Source organism: Choloepus didactylus, chromosome 3 (genome assembly GCF_015220235.1).
Source record: "Choloepus didactylus isolate mChoDid1 chromosome 3, mChoDid1.pri, whole genome shotgun sequence".
NCBI classification, from domain to species: Eukaryota; Metazoa; Chordata; class Mammalia; order Pilosa; family Megalonychidae; genus Choloepus; species Choloepus didactylus.
In genome coordinates this window covers 208,866,446-208,885,869 of record NC_051309.1, presented here as the reverse complement: position 1 = coordinate 208,885,869, position 19,424 = coordinate 208,866,446, and the positions used below count along the sequence as shown (strand labels likewise).

Here is a 19,424-nt window from a genome sequence, read left to right as displayed (position 1 = left end):
ATTTCTAATTAAAACTCCCCTTGAGGTGAAGCTAAGGACAAAATTTTTAAAAAGCCTTTCCATCCCTCCTGATCCAGAAGAGTTTTGCTTTTAATTATCTGAATAATTTTCTTAAGGCTATGGATGTTGTGCTGGTTTGGAGCTGTTATGTACCCCAGAAAGGCCCTGTTCTTTTAACCCATTCCTGTGGGTACAGAACTGTTGTGGGGGGGATGTTTTAATTAGGTTTTTTCAATCAAGATGTGACCCAGCCCATTCAAGGTGGGTCTTAATCCCTATACTGGAGTCCTTTATGAGAGGATAAAAGACATCTGGAGAGAGTTTAGAGAGAGAAACACCCCAGAGATGCTAAGAGGGAAACACCCACAGACGCTTAGAGAGGAGGCTGCTGGAATTAGAAGTTGAAGCTAACAAACCCAGGAGTGAAGGACAAGCAGAAGCTGGCTGTATGCTTTCCCACATGACAGAGGAAGCCCAGATGCCAGCAGCCTTTCTTCAGAGAAGGTATCCTCCTATTGATGCCTTAATTTGGACATTTTCACAGCCTAAGAACTGTCAATTGTAACTTAATAAATCCGCATTTTTAAAGACAATCCATTTCTGGTATATTGCATTCCAACAGCTTTAGCAAACCAAAAACCGATACCTAATTTTTGCCCATGGTTTCATTCTCATATTCTTCCTTCATATTCACACATGACACATCCCATTCCCATCCCACCCCAACCCTGACCATTTCTACCATCCTCCACCAACCATCATCATCACAGTATTTAAATCACTCTGCTAATAAAGGAATTTTTCATCTGTCAGTAAGCCTCTACCCTTCTGTGACATCTGGGGTTATACTCTGTTTTGCTTTTAACTAATTAAATGTTTTGACAATAGTCAACTCTTACAATCCAACTACTGCATTTATATCATGTTCACTTTGTATATGATTTGCTGCTACATGATAACAATAACATTTTATTGTGCAATTATTACATTATCAGGCACTGTGCTAAGTCCTGTAAGCTTAAATGATCCTATTTAGTCTTCACAGCTATACTCAGCAGCATGTATGATTTTATATCCATTTTATAGATGAGCTAGAGAGGTTAAGAAACTTGCCTAAGGTCACAGATCCGGTAAGGGGCAGAGCTAAGACCAAAATCATAATCAATCTGTTCCAAGAGTTAGCACTAGTACTCTACAGTTTTCCTAGAACTTTTGTGTGGTGCTTATACAATTAAGCCAGCATTTGAGATAATTTTTAAGTTGTATCATCATGGATTCAGTTAATTAGCACCAATATTATTCTTCCCATCTGTCAGTTTTCTGTTTATCTCTCAACTTCTTAGACAAATCCCAAAAGTGATTTTTAAATTCCCCTAGATAAACTTTGAGCTCAGAATCTGTTTCACCCTATAAAGATATTTTCATTTTTATAGACTTGAAAGTAAACTTATAAATAAATACAGTGGAAATTTGTAGCTTTGGAGCATTTGGGGATACATACTAATACAACAGCTAATTTTTTAAAAATAAACTAATCACTTAGTTTTATATGAAGATTATTGGCTTAAGTATGTTTTTGCCTTAGTTGAAATTGTGCATATTAACATAAATGCAGAGTATGAGGGGAAGTAATTTGTATTTAGTAAATGTAATTAGCATTAATAGCATGTATGCATTCTGAAAATCTAGATTATATAGTTGCATTAATTCTCTTCCCCTGGTAGATTTAAGTGATTCCAGAATATATTCCTTTCTGATTAAATTGTTCAAACAAAGATAATTCAGTTTGATGAACATTTAGAACTCAATAGAATAGGACTTCAGGAACTTTAACAACATAATGGGACTTTTTTTTCCACTTTCTGTACATCAAGCTTTCAGAGATATCTTTAAAATGATTCCTACAATACTTATTTGCTTCTACTTAGAAATTTCTTTCTGAATAAAGTGAAAAATTTTTAACAACCCAAAGTACAACGTGTACCTGATAAATGACTAAGTAATTGTGTGATTTTCAAATAGGCTTTATGCTCTTATATAATAAAAGAATCCATTTAAAGAATAAAAAAAATAGGTATTTGGTAATATTTAATTCAGTATGAACACTGAGGAAAGTACAATAAAAAACCTACAGTAATTCCTCGGAAACACATTTACTTATCCAAAATATGTGTCCTATTTCTTACTGTATTTTTTTCCTTTGTGTTGTATTATACCTTATCCTTTTTGTATAGTTTAGGAGTTTAGAGCATGTGCTGACTTTAACATACTATGGTCTTTTTCTTTATTAATTAAAGTAATTTTTTTTCCAAAGGAACTCAGTAGCTATATCAGATATTAAGTTTTAAGATGCAACACACTTACATTTTGTAAACTGTCATTTACAAAGAAATATATTTTGTATTATGCTTTTAAAAATTGAAACTTTCCTACTCCATTGATCAGAGGGTAAATGTACCTCCACCTAGCTACCTATGAGGTTACAACTTTTACACACACACACACACACACACACACACACACAGAGAGAGAGAGAAAGAGAGAAAGAGAGTTTTCTAGGATGGAGACTTAAATTTTGCCTACAATCTAACATCAAAGCTCTCATTATAGAGATAGCTTAATTCTGCAAATAATTACTTGCAATCAATTAACTAACTTGGGAAATTGACCCTACTTCTCTCATTGGGCAGCTTACAATAAATAAATATAGTGAGAAATATATTTGCATATACACATACACATATGGTGCTTTCATACAAATCGTCAAAGAATTCTAGATCATAAGCAAGATGATATTGGCTAAATTATATCCTTGTTTCCTGCTTTATTTTTTTATTTTCCTCTTTCTCGCCTATTTTCCAATTACTCTCCACAATGCTAAACAAATCAAGAAAATATTCACAGCAACTTTCATGAATAGTTTAGATGCTATACTTGAATACATTATTTTCTGCTAAATAATCTACTTTCCCTCATTCTAGTATCCCTCCGCAGGAAGAGATATACCTTATATGCCCTTGTCCTGTGATCCTCAGTATGGCTATAGGCCCTGAAAGTAGAATTTTGAAAGGCCAGTTTATGGCTCGTATGATCTCTTTTCCCTGGGAAGACTTATAAAGCCTTCTTCATCAGCCTGGGTCTTGAGGGAAGAAAACATACAGCCAACCGCAGCCTACCTTCAATGTGGATGAGGAAGTCAGTCTTCGTTACTCTAAGCCTTTGAGATTTGGGGGATCATTTGTTACTGCAGCTTACTGCTTATCCTGACATACAGTAGATTTATTATCATTGATGTGCTTAAATCCTTTCCAATTCTTTATACCCTAAAGTAAAAATTGAGCACTTGGTCCTCCATATTGTTTACACTGACTTTGAAAAGAAGAAATTTAATTAGATTATTGATTAATGAAATGGGTATGTGAAATTTTATGTTAGCTATTTCATTTTAAATCCAGGAATTTTAGCATTCCTCCTTATTCTCCAAGGCATTAAATAAATCAAGCTGCAGTTTCTATTGGTAATTTCATGGTTTAAATTTAATATACTTAAGAAAAAAGTTGAGTATCAGCACACCACTCATTGTTCCTTTAATCAAGTGCTGGAGCACTACAGAACATTCAAGTTTATTTGTAAAATTGCCCTTCAATTACATGAGGTGAACATATACTCATTGAAATGTTATACAATCATGGAAATGAAGTTTAAAGAGTTTCTAATGACACGGAAAATGTTCTGGTAGGAGAAATAATGATAAAAATTTTATAGACAAAGTAACAACAAATCTGCATGTATGGAAATTCCTATGAATACGGAAAAAAAGATGGAGAAAATCCAGGAAACATAACACAATATTAATAGCACAGTCTTTTTATCACTGAATGAATGACTTTTTTGTTCTTTTTCAACTGTCTCATTTTACACACTGAGCACACATTACTTTTTGTTTTAGTAATGACTTTTAACAAATGCACCTGAATGAAATGCAGAAATTCAAGGCATATAGAAAAATCCAAGGGAAAAATTAGCAAATCATTCAAAACACACACACAGATTAAAACCACCTTGAAGATTTGCTGAACATTATACAAAATATTTCTCTATTTATTTTTACTGAATGAGGAAGGAGAGAGGAATGATTTAAGAAGAATGTGTTAATACCATATATGCTATTTTTAAGTTGAATCCTATTTGGTTAATTGTATTTCACAAAAGAAAAAGAAACTAGCCTAAACCAAATATATTTATAAATTTCAGTTAATGTTCTTGTCATGAGTTATTAGCTACTGAAAAATATAACTCAGAGGGTAGCAAAAAAGGAAATTATTCTGATTTTTAGTTACTTGTTGATTGGCCTCTACTATAAAAGATAAGGTGATTATCATTACTAGATATTATTCACTCACTTCACATCCTATCATGTATTTTATATTATTTCTGTTCTGGAGATTTTTAATATTTACATTCAGTTATGAAACCAAATTTTTTCCAATTAATTTTGCTTTTGACATAAATGAATTCAGTGTTCTTCACTTGCTATTTCCTGTACATTTTCCATTTGTAAATTCTTTTGATTGGCTGGGATTTTTAGCATCAAGTAGTTTTGACAAAAAGCTAATGTTGATGCTCTACTACCTGAGAATTTTTTTTTTAATTAAAGAAGGTATGAATTTACAGAAAAATCATGCATAAAATACAGAGTCCCCATTTACCACCCTATTATTAACACCTTGCATTTGTGTGGTATATTTGTTATAATTCAAGAAAATTTTTATAATTTTACCATTAACTTTAGTCCGTCATTTACTGTAGGGTTCACTGTTTGCATTATACAGTCCTTTTTAAAATTTTTATTCTGTAACATATATACAACCTAAAATTTCTCCTTTTAATCACATTCACATTTATAATTCAGTGCTGTTTATCATATTCACGATGTTATGCTACTGTTGCCACCATCCATTACCAAAACTTTACAATTAATGCAGATAGAAACTCCATACAATTTAAGTATTAACTCCTCATTCCCTTCCACAGACCCTGGTAACCTATATTCTACACTCTGCCTCTATGAGTTTGCTTAATTACTTCATATCAGTGATTTCATACAATACTTGTGTTTTTCTGTCTGCTTTATTTCACACAACATGATGTCTTCAAGGTTCATCCCTGTTGTCACATGTATCAGAACTTCATTCCTATTTATAGCTGAATAATATTCCTTTGTATGCATATACCATATTTTATTTATCCATGCATCAGATGATGGGCACTTGGTTTCCTTCAATCTGTGGCAATTGTGAATAATGACACCATGAACACTGGCATGCAAATACATGTTTGAGTCCCTGCTTTCAAGTCTTTTGAGTATATACCTAGAAATAGGATTGCCAGGCCATATGGTAATTCTATAACTTACTATCCGAGGAACCACCAAACTGACTTTCAAAGTGGTTGCACCATTTTACATTCCCACCACCAACCAATGAATGAATGTTCCTAATTCTCCATATCCTCTTCAACACTTTAATATTCTTTTTTTTTTTTAACAGTAGCCATTCTAGCAGGCATGAAATGGTATCTCTTTGTGGTTTTGATTTGCATTTCCCTCATAGCTAATAATGTTGAGCATTTTTTTCATGTGCATTTTGGCCATTTGCATATACTCTTTGGAGAAATGTCTATTCAAGTCTTTTACCCATTTTTAAAAAGGGTTGTTTGTCTTTTTATTGGTGAGTTGCATTTCTTTATATATTCTGGGTATTAAAACCTAATTGGTAGAGTCTCTAAGATGGCAGCATAGAGAGGAGTGGAAGCTAGTTAGTCCCCCTGGAACAACTAATAAACAACCAAGAATAACTAGTAAATAATCCAACATAACTATGTGGGGACAAACGTGACTGTCCACTCATCATACACCAACCTTAATTTGGAAGAATGCCCAAGATCACAGCATAAAATCTGTAAGTAAAAACTGCAGATCCAAGCTGGGAGCCCCCTCCCCCATGGCCCAAGCTGCAAAGACTCACAGTGCTAGAGAGCAGCTCTCTCCAAGCAAGTGAATACAGCCCAACTGAGCTCCAACTGGGGTTTTAATTAACAAACATAGACTGCTTGATATAAGCTACGAATCCCCAATAAGCAGACAGAGGCTTTGGGTGATGACTGACCTTGGAGAGCTGGAGGGTGGCCATGGACTGGCCCTGAAGGGGGCTTTCTGTCTCTGTTTGACTCAGTGGACAAAGCCTCAGCCATTTTCAGTTCCCAGCTCTCTGACCCAGACAAGGGTGGAGATAGCACAGGCAGAGAGAGACTATTGAAATGATAATGACCTCTCCTGTGGCGGGGGGGGGTCTGTCTTTGTTAAGAGGAAAGGGATGGGGCCCAGCTCTATTACCAACCTTCCATTCAGAACCAGACCCCAGAGCCTGGGGGAAAACAGCCATGGGCCACACCTCCTTACACCAGTCTGGAGTTACAGGCTGACAGGCACCACCTGCTGGGCAGAAAAGCACAGTGACTTGAGGCCTCACAGAGCGTACCAATTTTCTAAGACATACCCTCAGGGAAACTGGATACTGAATAGTTCTTCCTTCTGGGACCTGAGCCTGTTTTGGTCTGGGAAAACCTGATTGGGGTAACCAAGGAAACCATGCCTAGACAACAGAAAACTACAACCTACACTAAGAAAAACAAAGTTATGGGCCAGTCAAAGGAACAAACTTACACTTCAGCTGAGATACAGGAACTTAACTAATACTAAGTCAATTCAAAAAGTTTAGGGAAGATATGGCAAAAGAGACAAACTGTATAATCAAAACATTGGCATACATAAGGTAGAAATTGAAAGATTGAAAATCCAACTGGCAGAATCTATGGAAATGAAAGGCACAACACAAGAGATGAAAGACACAATGGAAACATACAACAGCAGATCTCAAGAGGCAGAAGAAAACACTCAGGAACTGGAGAACAAGGCACCTGAAAGCCTATACACAAAAGAACAGATAGAGAAAAGAATGGGAAAATACAAGCAACATCTCCAGGAACTTAAGGACAAAATGAAAAGCAGGAACGTCATGTCATTGGTGCCCCAATGGAGAAGAGAAGGGAAAAGGGGCTGAAGCAACAAAAGAGGAAATAAGCAATGAAAATTTCCCATCTCTTATGAAAGACGTAAAATTATGGATCCAAGAAGCGCAGTGTACCCCAAACAGAATAGATCTGAATAGGCCTACACCAAGACACTTAAAAATCAGATTATCAAAGTCAAAGATAAAGAGAGAATCCTGAAAGCAGCAAGAGAAAAGCAATCCATTATATACAAAGGAAGCTTGATAAGACTATGTGTGGATTTCTCAATAGAAACCATGGAGGCAAGAAGGAAGTGGAGTGATATATTTAAGATACTAAAAGAGAAAAGCCACCAACAAAGAATCCTATATCTGGCAAAACTGTCCTTTGAATATGAGGGAGAGCTTAAAATATTCTCTGACAAACAGACAATGAGAGAGTTTGTGAACAAGTTACCTGCTCTACAGGAAACACTAAAGGAAGCACTGCAGACAGAAAGGAAAAGACAGGAGTGAGAGGTTTGGAACACAATTTTGGGAGATAGTAGCACAGCAATGTAAGTACACTGAACAAAGAAGACTGTGAATATGGTTGAAAGAGGAAGGTTAGGACCATGTGGGACACCAGAATGAAAGATAAAGACTGGGACTGTATAAACCTAGGGTACTCAACAATTGTAGTAAAAGGTACAAATATGTTTTTACAGGAGGTAGAACAAATGAATGTCAACATTGCAAGGTGTTAAAAATAGGGTGGAATTGCAGGGAAAATACAATCAATGCAAACTAGAGACTATAATTAACAGAAACATTGTATTATGCTTCCTTTGATATAACAAAGGCAATATACCAAAGCTAAATGCATATGGGGTGGGGGTGGAATAGGGAAAGGGTATAGGACTCCTGAAATTGGTGATGTTGTCTGACTCTTTATTCTACTTTAGGTAAATGCTACCTTTCCTTTTGTTGCTTTCTAGCTGTCATGTGTTTGTTGTTTTTTTTTTTCTCTTTTCTTTTTCTTTTGTCTCTCTGCCTTCTTTGACCCTTCCTCCTTCTTTGTGGAATAAATGGAGATGTCCTTATATAGATAGTGGCAATGGTGCTGAATACATAAATACGTGACTATACAGGGAGCCAATGATTGTTTACTTAGGACCGAATGTATGGTGTGTGAACAAAACTGTCTTAAAAAATTGAGTTGATGAAGAAACCTTGAGTGCACTATATTGAGTGAAAAAAGACAGACACATAAGGGCAAATATTGCAGGGTCTCACTAATGTGAACTAATTATGATGTGTAAACTCATAGACATGAAATATAAGTTACCAGGATATAGAATGAGGCTAAAGAATGGGGAGTGGTTGCTTATTATGAGCAGAATGTTCAACTAGGTTGAACTTAAATGTTTGGAAATGGACAGAGGTGATGGTAGCATGTTGTGAGAATAACTAACAGTGCTGAAAGGTTTGTGAAGGTGTTGGAAAGGGTGAGCTCAGAGTCACATATGTCACCAGAAGGAAAGTTGGAGGTTAAAAGATGGGAATGTATAAAACAGTAAATCTTGTGGTGGACAATGTCCATGATTAACTGTGCAAATATTAGAAATCTCTCTCAGGAACTAGAACAAATGTCTGACACTATAACTATAAGTTAATAATAGAGAGGCATATAGGAAAATATTTATGTACCTATTGCAAACTATATACTATAGTTAGTAGTATTTTAACATTCTTTCATCAACAGTAACGAATGTACTATACCAAAACTATGAATCAATAATGGAGGGGGGTGGTTAGGAGTATGGGAGGATTTGAGCTTCCATTTTATGTCTTTATTTCTTTTCTGGAGTAATGAAAATGTTCTAAAAATTGAAAAAAAATAATTTTGGTGATAGATGCACAGCTGTGTGATGGTACCATGGGCAATTTATTGTACACTTTGGATCTTTGGATAGATGTATGGTACGTGAACAATCTCAATAAAAATTATACATCTAAGTATCTATGTCTATATATATCTATATCTCTCTCTCTCTATATATATAATCTCCTTATTGGCTATCTGGTTTCCAAATATTTTCTCCCATTGTGTAGATTGTTGTTTTACTTTCATGAGGCACAAAAGTTTTTAATTTTGAGGAGGTCTCATTTATCTATTTTTTCTTTTGTTGCTTGCCCTTTGGGTGTAAGGTCTAAGAAATTATTGCTTAACAGAAGACCCTGAAAATGCTGCCCTACTTTTCCTTCTTGCAGTTTGATAATTATAGCTTTTCTATTATGGAATTTGATCCATTTTGAGTTGATTATTGCATATAGTGTGAGGTAGGGGTCCCCTACTTTTTTTCTTTAATAAAAGTCCAGTTTTCCCAGTACCATTTGTTGAAAAGGCTATTCTTTCCCAATTGATTGGTCTTGCTACCTTGTCAAAATCAGCTGGCAATAAACGTAAGGGTTGATTTCTGAGTCCTCAATAAGTATCCATTGATCTATATATCTGACTTTGTGTCAGCACCATGCTGTTTTGATTATTGTGGTTTTGTAATAAGTTTTAAGGATGGGAAGGGTGAGTCCTCTGATTTCATTCTTCTTTTCAAGATGGTTTTAGTAATTGGGGCCCCTTACCTTTCCATATAAATTTGATAATTGGCTTTTCCATTTCTCCAAAGGTGGTTGTTGGAATTTTGATTCCAATTGCATTTAATCTAAAATTTGCTTTAGGTAGCACTGGCATTTTAACAATATTTACTCTTCCAACCCATGAACATGGAATATACTTCCATTTTTTAGGTTTTCTTTGATTTCCTTTAGCAATATTTTGTAGTTTTTTTTTTTGTTTGTTTGTTTGTTTTTTGTAACAAGTCCTTTACATTATTGGTTAGATCTATTCCTAGAGATTTGTTCTTTAAGTTGCTACTGTGAATGGAATTTTTTCTTGATTTCTTCCAATTGTTCATTGCTTGTGTATAGAAACAGTACTGATTTGGGCGTGTTGATCTTGTACCTCACCACTTTGCTAAATTAGTTTATTATCTCTAGGAGCTTTATTGTGGATTTTTCAGGAGTCTCCGTATATAGGATCATATCTTCTGCAAATTGGGAAAGTTTTACTTCTTTACTTCCTTCCCAGTTAGTTGCATTTTATTTCTTTTTCTTGCCTAATTCTCTGGCAAGAACTTCCAGTACAATGTTGAATAACAGTGGTGACAGGGGGCAACCTTGTGTTGTTCCTGATCTCAGAGTGAAAGTTATCAGTTTTTATCATTAACCAGGGTGTTACCTGTGGGATTTTCACATACGGCCTTTATCATGTTGGGGAAGTTTCCTTCTATTCCTAGTGCTCTAAGTGTTTTTATCAAGAAAGGATGCTGGATTTTGTCATATGCCTTTTCTGTGTCAATAGAGTTGGTCATATGTTTCTTTCCCTTCATTCTGTTAATGTAGTATATTACATTAATTGATGTTCTTATGTTGAACCAACCTTGCTAACCAGGGATTAATCCCACTTGGTCATGGTGTATAATTCTTTTAATATGTTGGTGGATCCAGTTTGTTAGTATTTGGTGAGGATTTTTGCCTCTATATTCACAGGAGATATTCATCTGTAGTTTTCTTGTGGTATCTTTATCTGGCTTTGGTATGAGGGTGATGCTGGCCTTGTAGAATAAGTTAAGGGAGTGTTACCTCATCTTCAACTTTTTGGAAGAGTTTGAGCAAAATTAGAGTTAAGTATTCTTTGAATGTTTGATAGAATTCCCCTGTGAAGCCATCTGGGCATGAGCTTTTCTTTGCTGAGAGGTTTTTGATGACTGATTCAATCGTTTTATTAGTAATTGGTTTGTTGAGATCTCATTTCTTCTTGAGTCAGTGTAGATATTTTATGTGTTTCTAAGAATTTGTCCATTTCATATATGTTATCTGATTTATTGGCATACAATTTTTCATAGTATCCACTTACAGTCCTTTTTATTTCTGTGGGGTTGTTGGTAATGAATCCCACTATTCATTTCTGATTTTCATTATTTGTATCCTCTCTCTTTTTTCTTTGTCAGTCTGGCTGAAGGTATGTTGATTTAATTGACCTTTTTGAAGAACTGCCTTTTGGTTTTGATTATCTCTATTTTTTTGTTATCTATTTCATTTATCTCCAATCTAATCTTGGTTATTTCCTTCCTTCTCCTTGCTTTGGGTTTAATTTACTCTTCTTTTTCTAGTTCCTCCAGTTGGAAGTTAGGTCTCTGATTTTAAGTCTTTCTTTTTTTTTCTGTGTAAAATTATCCCTCAGTTTTATTCTAAACTCATAGTTCAGTTGATTTCATTGTCCTCAAACTGTCATACCTAAGAGAAAAACACTGGGACCTTAAATCAAAACTCAATTCCACTTGTCTGAAGTTTTGGTTAATCACACAATTTTGCTGAAGTCTCATATGTAAATATAAATTAATAAATTAATCTACACAGTTTAAGAGATGTTTTAGAATCTTATGACCCTGCCATACTTGAAGGAAGCTGATGCATAATTTCTGGATAATTTAGAGAAAAATTGACCTTTACAGCTATTTTATAAATGAACAGATCTTCTGTTTATCTAATTTCTGAATTTATCTTTCTGGATTCACTGGTTTCTAAAACTAGCCTTAAGCAAAGGTCTGAAACCGAGGCAACTAATAGGGATGGTGTAATCCAGCCCAAGAAGTACTTCAAAGTGTCTTAAATTGTTTTTCATTTGAGAGAAACAATCAATTCCCAGTAAGTTCTGAAATCATGTATCAGGTTGGCCCCCACCCCTCAGCCCCCAGGACAACTCCAGTTTCTATAATGGAGTTTTTTTAGAAAGTTGTCTTCTGGGCAAATTGTGGCTCTTCTCAAAGACTTCTCAGTGGACATCATCACCACCTATCCCTTATATACCAAAAAGACTAGAGAACAAGCAGTCCATTTCTACTTCTATAGCACCAAATATAACCACCTGTTTCTTTTTCACCTGTAAAGAGTTTTTTAAGAGGCTCTGAAAGAGCACAGAAACTAAGGATCAGAAGATTTAAGAGCATCTAAAGTTTAAATATTAAATCTTTCACACAAACTTTATCTCCTTACAAGAAAGGTACTAAATAAGTTAAATTTAAATGTCCTATTTATATTTTAAAAACAGATACTTCTCATTTAAGAGAAAGTGGAAATTATTTAAAATATGGGGGGTAGGATTTAAGGATGAGTTATATATACAATTCAAATTACATTAAAACTCAAATATAAAATATGAACAGAAATGAAATTTTCCTAAAAGCAAGTGAGTATTCACTAACCCCCACCTCCTCTCCAAGTAGGTAAGTCACACTACAGAGAAGAAATCATGGACTTTCTCATTTTGATATACATTAAAAAAACACAAAAAATAATTTCATGTTGCCAAAATAATTGTCTAAATGTTTAGGGTTATGTAGTTAAAAATATATAATTATACTATTATAGACAAGTCATTTGGGGAAATAAGTTAGCACAATAATTTGAACTGGTTACCTACATACTAGACAGGGCTTTTTCATTTTTTAAGCTTCTTTGGACCTGTAAAACATGCCATAAGATGTCCTGTTTTGCCATGGACGATGTAACCATTTTTAGATCAACCATGGCAAATCACACAAGGTTCAATGGCAGTGAGGGAAAAACTAGTTTCCACACTTTCTTCTTTATCTTGTGTTTCTTCCCTCTCAAACTCTCTGACATCTTCTTGACTGTTACAAATGATGCTACCAAAAGTTGACAGCTGAGAATAATCCTCATTTCTTGGGATTGGGAGGCTTGCATGATTTTATCATCCTTTTCCTCAACACATGACTCTTTAGATTCACTCACTGTCATTTTTTTGCAATCAGGAACATCAAAGCCCTCTTCCACATGTGTTGACTTTTCTAGTTTGGCTGTCTCAGATATTTTCCCTTTATCTTTTCCTTTATCTTCAGGAAGCCAATTCTCATGAAGGGCCCATCATCTGTTGCCATGTGGTGGAAGGGGAGGATTCATCTTATTGCATGAAGTACACTTCCAATAGTCAGCTAAGGAAATTTCAGGATCTTCTTCGAATGAATCTGTATCACTCTCCCTGCCTGATATACAGTACCTTGATACACCTCATCCTCTTCATCTGAGAGTTCTTGTCCTTCTTCACTAAGGCTATAATCTTTTGAATTGAGAGATTCAACTTCAAATTCTACACTGAATTGATCTGATACTGAATCCTGATCCAACCAATCACCAGAATGTTCACTTGTACCAGCCTCAAGATCCGTATTTGATGGAGTCTCTATCAATTCATTGCTACTGCTTCTTTCACAGCGTATCTGCCTTATTACACACAGAGCAAGGCTTTCATCAAAGGAAAGGGAACTGCTATCAGATTTGTGATGCTTTCTTTGTTGTTCACCAGCTAATTCATCCGAATTTTCTTCTGTCTCACTAATTGATCTCCTTCTAGATGAGGTAGTTGGTCTAGAAATCAGATTTGAGGATGAAGGTTTCACTTCCTGCAACTCTTGCACTGAATCCTTTTGCCCACTCATCTTCAAGGTGAAAACTGTTTTCACTCTCAGATGTGCCTGAATCTGGGTTCCTGCTGATTGACCACTACCAAGTTTCTGTAGATCATTGTATATATTTTCTTGTGCTCTTTCACAGAGAAGCTTGGCACTCCAACAAATCCCCTAGAAGATCATTTGAACAATGTACAATATGTTGTTGCTTCCCATCATATAATCATTTAGCCATAATATACTGTCCAAGATAAAATGTAACCTCTTTCATTTTGTAAGTGTCTTTTTGTGAAGTAACAAACTTTAACAACTTCAAAAGCAATGACTTTGGTCTAACCAGGGTCTCTTGTTCTGAAGCAGGAAACTGTGAGGTGCTTACAGCACCATCCATAGATACAGACATATTGGTATTGCACATTTGCCATGCAGGGTCTTTTGCTCTTGGAGCTGGAGTATCTCAAGGTTCCTATTCTGTTCACAGGGCATGCTGAAGCCTGACGTGCTGGGCATTGGCAGCCATTCCACCTGCACAGCCCAGGCCACAGGATCACTGGAATGCACTAGGTCCAGAGAAGGAGGCTCCAGGTGCCAAAATTATCAGAACCTCCATTAAGGCTGCCCCTCAGTCTCTGCTTCTTGCTCCGCCATGCCCCCTTCCAGTCACACAGGGCCACACAAGCCTCAAAATGAGAGGAGCTCGTCAAGTCTTTCTTCTTTTATAATGTAAGCATTTAGAGCTATAATTTTTTCTCCCAGCACTGCCTTTGCTGCATCCCAAATGTTTTTGTATGTTGTATTTTCATTTTCATTCTTCTTTAGATATTACCTGATTTTGTTTCTGATTTCCTCTTTAACCCATAACCTGTTTAAGGGTATGTCATTTAATTTCCATGTATTTGTGAATTTCTCATTTCTGTCTCTGTTATTGATTTCTCATTTCATCCCATTGTGGTCAGACAATATACAGTGTATGATTTCAATATTTTTAAACTTATTGAGTCTTGTTTTGTGACCCATGATGTGGTCTATCCTGGAGAATGTTCCATGTGCACACAGAAGAATGTGCCTTCTGTTTTCATTGGTTGCAGAGTTCTATTTATATACATTAGGTATAGTTGTTTTAGTTTATCATTCAAGTCCTGTACTTCCTTATTGATCTTCTGAGGGATGATCTATCCATTATTGAGAGTAGTGTGTTAAAGTCTGTTACTATCAATGTAGAACCATAAATTTCTCTCTTCAAATCTGACAGTATTTGCTTCATATATTTTGGGGCTCTGCTGTTCGGTGCATATTTATGATTGCTACATCTTCCTGTTGAATTTTCCCCTTTATTGGTATATAATGACCATCTTTGTCCCACGAAACTGTTTTTAATGCAACATCTATTTTATCCAATATTTGTATAGCCACTTAAACTTTCTTTTGGATACTACTTGCATGGATCACCTTTTTCCATCCTTTTACCCTCAACCTACATGTATCTTTGACTCCTAATGTGAGTCTCTTGCAGACAATATTTGGATCATGCTTTTTATCCATTCAGCCAATCTCTGCCTTTTGAGTAGAGAGTTTAATCCATTTACATTTAAAGTAATTATTGATAATATGGGAATTTCTTCTGCCATTTTACTACTTAACATTTATAAATCTTGTACCATTTTTGTCCCTGACTTCCATTAAGGCCTACTTCTATATTCATTTGCTTTTTTGTTGTACCATATTGAGTCCCTTCTCAGCTCTATCTGTATATTTTTTCATCTGTTTTTCTTGTGGTTATCATGGAGTTAAAATTTAATATCTTAAATATATAACAGTCATAATAGGTCTGATACCAACTTAAATTCGGTAGTACTCACATCTACTTTCCCTGTACCCCTTGGCCTTCCCACCATTTTTTCTGTATGTGTTACCACTTATCTTTGTATGTTGTACATTCAAAAACCTTGATTTATCATAACTTTCTTTGCATTTTCATTTTATCAGCTATAGGAAATAAGAGGTAGAGTTTCATACCAAACAATACAATGCAATAATACTGGCATTAATAATTACCCAGTGGTTAAATTTACCATAGGTCTTTAATTCCTTATGCTGCTTTGAACCATGGTCTAGTGTTCTTTCAGTCTGAAGATTCCCTTTAGCATTGCCTGTAGGGCCAGTCTAGAGGGGATGAACTCCCTCAGTTTTGAAAGAGAGTCTCATCAGACAAAATTCTTGGCTGACAGTTGTTTTCCTTCAGTGCTTTAAGTATTTCAACCTGCTGCCTTGTTTCCTTCATGATTTCTGATGAGAAATCAGAACTCAATCTAACTGGAACTCTCTTATATGTGACACCTTGCTTTATCTTGCAGCATTCAGAACACTCTCCTTGTCCTTTGCATTTGATAGTATAATCAGTATATGATGGGGTGTATTTTTCTTCATATTTATCATGTTTGGTCTTCTCTGAGCTTTTATATGTGCATATTCATGTCTTTGCTATGTTTGTGAAGTTCTCTGTCATTATTTCTTTAACTATTTCTTCTACCCCTTTCTCTCTTTCTTCTCCTTTTTGGGCTGCCATAATGCATATATTGGTGTGCTTGATGGTGTCTTATAGCTATTTTAGGCTGTTTTAGCCTCTAATATTTCTTTTTTCTTTCTGTTCCTCAGCCTGGCTCATTTTGAATGTCTTATCTTCAAGTTCACTGATTCTTTCTTCTGCCAGCTCCAATCTGCTCTTGAAACCCTTCTGGGCAATTTTCACTTCAGTTATTGTGGTCTTCAGCTCCAGTAGTTCTGTCTGGTTCTTTTTAAAAATTTCTGTCTTTTTACTTAGACTCTCATATTGTTCATTCATTATTTTCCTGATATCCTTTAGTTTTTCCTCTGTACTTTCTTTCATATACTTAGGCATTTTAAAGATAATTTTCTAAAGGTTTTGTTTGGTATGGCCACATTACCATCATCTTCATTGTTGTTTTCTGTATTTTTATCTTCTTCCATTGAATGGGGCATCATTTCCTGTTTCTTTGTTTGTCTTGTACTCGTTGCACACTGTACACTATGATATTTTAAAATGTTAATTCTAGTATTTATTCCATCGAAAATCTGTTTCTTCATTTTATATCCAATTGGTAATAAGCAAAGATTTTCTTTAGCTTCAGCCCTCCTATCAGGAAGGTCTGCCCAAGGAAAATACAGTGTGCAGTGTTTTCCCTGTCTTTCTGGGCCTCTGTCTTATCATGGGATTTTGCTTATTAATTGTTTTGGAGTTCCCCTGTTGACAGGAGTTTGGTTGTCCCCTTTGTTTCTCAGGAGACAGACCTCCATCTTCCTGCATTTGTTGCCAGCAGGCCTTGGTCCCAGACTCTCTACCTCTAAAGGGTTTTTTACATTTCTTTCATCATCTTATGCTGCTTTTGCCTTGAAGGCAAATTCTGGGAGGAGGGTCACCCCAGAGGGGACTTTCCCAAGTCAATATTTCCCAGCCAAAACAGGGCCAGGAACTCACAAAGGGGGCAATGATTGGCTCCAACATGTCCTGGGAAGGGGATTAAGCAGGGCTTCAAAATCTTTACCAATGGCTCCCCAAACCTGAGCTTTCCTGGCCTGCCCAGCAAGTGCAGCTCTTCAGTTAACTGTTCCCTGAAACCCTGATGAAATGCAGCATCTTTAAATCTCCACCACCTCCACCCCTGTCTGGATGGAGGGTTGAAACAATGGCTTCCCTCAGAGCTCAGAACCAGTGATCTACATTTGCTAATCAAAAGCCATGAAGAGCAATCAGCTGTGCCCAATCCTGTTGTTGGGGAAGAGGATTTGTATGTCCCTTTCTATCAGCAGCAGCTAGCCATGGACTGGACCCCAGCTCTAAATTCTTTTTCCAGCAAAACTGTCCTTCAAAACTGAGGGAGCATTTAAAACATTCACAGATATAAAGAAACTAAGAGAGGAACATAAGATGGCAGCTAGGAGAGACAGGGCAAAAAAACACCTCCGTGAAAAATACTAGATAAAAGCCAGAAAGTGACCCAGAACACAAGTTCCAGGGATGCACCAGCTGGACAAGGTCTGCTAAATCCACAGTGACTGTGCACTTCGTGAAACTTGAAGTTTGTGTTCTGAAATGAGAGAGTAAGCTGCTGAATGTCTGGCAGCCACACTGTGGTGTGGGGAAACCATGGGTTGGTGTTTGGAGGCAGACTAGTTCTTTTTTAAAAAACCTAAAAGCAGCTGCATATATAGCAGTGAGAAACACACAATGAAGTGTGGCAGGAACAGGCTGTGCGAATGCCTCAATATCTGGTGTGGAAGACAGCCTTTCGCACACCCACTGCTAACTGTCTCAGAGCAAGGAAAACAGAGGTGAGCCAAAAGAGGAAGATATCCATGCCCCTTGCACCCATCTTCCTGGTGGGCTGGGAGCACTCCTGCCTGGCACCAGAGCCACAGCCCAGAGCCATGCCAAAAAACCCAGTGTGACAGGAAGTGTTTCCAGCAACACACGCACATGCCACAATATCGGGTGTGGACAATAGCCTTTTGTGCACCCACAGCTAATTGTCCGGGAGCTGGGAAGGCAGAGCTGTGCGAAAAGGGGGAAATTGACCTGCCCCATTCAATCATCCTTACAGCAGGCTGGGTGCCCCTACATGGCCTGGTGGCCCAGAACACCCCTTGAGGGATGGCACACACTTGTGACATAGCACAAACTTCCCTCAGCAGAGGCCCTAGAAGGGCATGGCTTGGAAGAGGGACCCACTCGGAAATCTCGGGGGCAATATGCCAATACCAAGGACTTCTGGGTAAGCAGCAGAAACAATCTGTGGTGAGACTGAAATGAAGGTTTAGACTCTTGGAACAGCCTTAAATCTCCAGGAACACCTGGGAGGTTTGATTATTAAAGCTGCCCTCCCTCCCTAACTGCTCAGACACACACCCATGTTCAGGGCAGAAAGCACAAACAACACACCCAAACTTGGTGCACCAACTGGACCCCACAGACCCCCACACACCACAAAGACAAAGTTGGGGAGAACTGACTTGAGGGGAATAGGTGACTCAAGGATGCTATCTGCTGGTTAGTTAGAGAAAGTGTAGACCACCAAGCTGTAGATCTGACAAATTAGAGATTGGTGTCCCAATAATCCTTCATATCCTAAAAGAACCCTATCAAGTAAAGCAAATGCCAAGAGCCCAAAAACAACAGAAAATTTTAAAGCATATGAAAAAAACAGACAATATGGATAACCCAAACCCAAACACCGAAATCAAAAGATCAGAGGAGACACAGTACTTGGAGCAATTAATCAAAGAACTAAAGACAAACAATAAGAGCATGGCACAGGATATAAAGGACATGAAGAACAGCATGGCCCAGGATATAAAGGACATGAAGAAGACCCTAGAAGAGCATAAAGAAGAAATTGCAAGAGTAAATAAAATAAATAGATGACCTTATGGAAATAAAAGAAACTGTTGACCAAATTAAAAAGATTCTGGATACTCATAGAACAAGACTAGAGGAAGCTGAACAGCAAATCAGTGACCTTGAGGACCACAGAATGGAAAAATAAAAGAACAAAAGAAAGAATGGGGAAAAAAATATAAAAAAATCGAAATGGACCTTAGGGATATGATAGATAAAATGTCCAAATATAAGACTCTTTGGTGTCCCAGAATGGTAAGAGAAGGGTAAAGGTCTAAAAAGAATATTCAAAGAAATTGTTGGGGAAAACTTCCCAAACCTTCTACACAATATAAGTACACAAAGCATAAATGCCCAGCAAAGCCCAAATAGAATGAATCCGAATAAACCCACTCAGAGACATATTCTGATCAG

General features: G+C 36.6%; 1 pseudogene; it reads right to left on the bottom strand.

Annotated features, from left to right (window-relative positions):
- Nucleotides 1–12,544: 12,544 nt before the first annotated feature.
- On the bottom strand, nucleotides 12,545–14,015 carry LOC119530629 (annotated as a pseudogene).
- Nucleotides 14,016–19,424: the final 5,409 nt, after the last annotated feature.